This window comes from Austrofundulus limnaeus, unplaced genomic scaffold (assembly GCF_001266775.1).
Source record: "Austrofundulus limnaeus strain Quisiro unplaced genomic scaffold, Austrofundulus_limnaeus-1.0 Scaffold707, whole genome shotgun sequence".
Taxonomy (NCBI): Eukaryota; Metazoa; Chordata; class Actinopteri; order Cyprinodontiformes; family Rivulidae; genus Austrofundulus; species Austrofundulus limnaeus.
Window position 1 is genome coordinate 154,772 of NW_013953109.1, and position 2,608 is coordinate 157,379.

A 2,608-nucleotide genomic window follows, 5' to 3' on the forward strand; every position below is an offset into this window, starting at 1 on the left:
GTAATATATTTACAGAGAAAAATGGTGACGTGTTCAATACTTATTTTACCCGCTGTATTATATGCTGAAACAGGTAGACTAGAGCATCCTAATTTTTTAACATGAACATTTTGACAATATAATCATTTTGACCTTTAGAAAAATGTTTTTTGAGGGTATCACCTCCCAGTCAGTCATTTTTGGGAAGTCTAGCCACTCATTTTTACTCAGTACTTTTACTTTTAATACTTACTGTAAGTACATTTTATGTCAGACATTTACTTTTGATACATAAGTACAAAATATATTATATACTTTAAGACTTTTACTCAAGTACTATTCTTAGAGGAGACTTGAACGTTTACCCAAGTAATATCACTTTATGGTACTTAATACAACACTGCTAACTCTCATGTAAGAGATCAAAACATATTAATAAATAYCCTCAGGAGGGAATTTATCCTGCATTTAATTTCAGCTGCATAAACAGAGCAGCCTTTTTTATTACAGCTTGGAAATTCACATATGTTATAAAATCTATTTTTTTAAAGAGAGAGATCAAGTAAAACAGGTGTGTCTTCATTGTTCAATTAGGAAAAAAACAATTCAACAATTTTAATGCTTACAGAGTTACAGGACATGAAATCTATTGACAAAATAAACTTTTTCTACAAATAATATTTAAACATGGATGCAGCAGTCACGGCAGAGCGCACAGCCTTTCTGAGTGCTGAGACGGTGAGGGGGGAAAACAAAGACAATTTAACATATTTGATCAAATAAGAACAAATCAAACCAAACAAATATTTTACTGTTTATATTTTTGTTAAATTTCAACAACTAATCAAGCAGGCTGTGCGCGCTCCCGCGGCGGCTGCTCAGTTTTTGCTACAACACCGGCTTTAAACTTCAACAAGTGAAACAACTGAGCTGCAGAAACAACAAACACCTGAACGTGCTGAGTAAATACTGAGTACACACTGTACTCACCTCCATCACAGTACTTTASATAGCTTCATAAACATCCGGAGAACTGCTGGCTTCTCCTCCACAACTCAATGTCGATGGTGGTAACCAGGTAACCGCTGCCCTCGCGAGACTTTGTCAAAGTCACGTTGATTGCAGCCAMTGGTCTCGCGAGAGTTTAACTTGAGGAAAAACATCACAAACAATCCTTCTGTTTTCAAGTTGTTAATAAACTAATTATTTCAGAAGGCGTTTCAAATTTTTACAGTTCGTTTTATTTTTTTTTACTTCACTGTAGAAATGAAAACATCCACATTTTATTAACTTTAGTGTATTTTAGAACAGAGTTATTTGTAGCTCATCTAAAAACTTTGTTGTTCTTCTGGCAACTTTATTTATTTTGACACTCCCAAAAAGTCTATACAAATTTTAAAAAGGTTGTATTATTTTTTTCAAATTTGCTAAGGGGGTGGGGTTGTTCATCCATTCATGCATCAAGCTATTCACTGTCCAAACACTGATGTGAAACAGTTTAAAGATGCATTTTTAAGCTTGACTTTAAAGTTCTCCAACATTCTCTGTTCGACTTGTGACCTGTCCTCACTAAAAAAAAGTACAATCACTTTCTTAAAGTATTGTTTTATATTCAACTAATTCAAAATTATAGTTTCTGGTTTAAACACTTTTTTTTCTGTTTGATTCAAAGCAAATAATTTGAAGTAAATTGAAACGAATGTTTGGACCAAAGTTTAAACTAAAGATATTTGTGAGTATTCAGTATACGACTAAAAAAACAATTCAGCTCAAACAACGAATGTAGTAACGTTGATGAGATTACAGTTTAAATAGCTGGGTTTGTTAAGACACCTCAAGCTCCGCCCCCTCCAGCTTCCAGACCAGTCCACTCCGGTTTCACAGAGGGGTTGTGCATTTAACAGTGCAGAAACATTTTTTTCTTACAGTTTAATTAAAGGATGTCAACAAGCTTCTGTAGCCGAGGATCAGACCACCAGGGTCCTCACCTTCAACCACTGCCCATCACAAACTGCTCCCGACCCTACGGCCCCTCCCACAGGTGGTGGGCCCATGGGAAGGGGAACCCACATCTCCTCTTCGGGCTGTGCCCAGCCGGGCTCCATGAGCAAAAGCCTGACCACCAGGCGCTCGCCAGCATGCCCCACCTCCAGAGGGGGGCCCTGGTGACTGCGTCGAAGCGCGGGAACGTCCAWTGTTGTAACTCAGTGGTCCCCAAACTACGGCCCGCGGGCCGAATGCGGCCTGCCTCCCCATTTGGTCCGGCCCCCAGAACAATACCAGAGAGCATTTAGTTTTTTTTTCATATATTTGTATTTATATTTGATAATAAAGTTGGACTTTTGCAAAAAAATGTTCCTTAGTTATGAACTATTTTCATTATTAACTATTATTAGTTAGTAACTATTTCATACATAAACACATATAACGTGACATTCTGTTCCACCCTTCTGTGGTCTGTGCCCCTATCTGGCAACCCCCAGAAAAAAATCCTAAACCCGCCCCTCTCAAAGAGAGAATGGAATAATGGTGAAAAGATTAGATAAGAGAAACATTGGGCCTCATGCAAGGACGTGTTCGTATTCTTCTCCTAAATTTCTCTTACTTTTGTTCGTACAAAGGGTTCGTA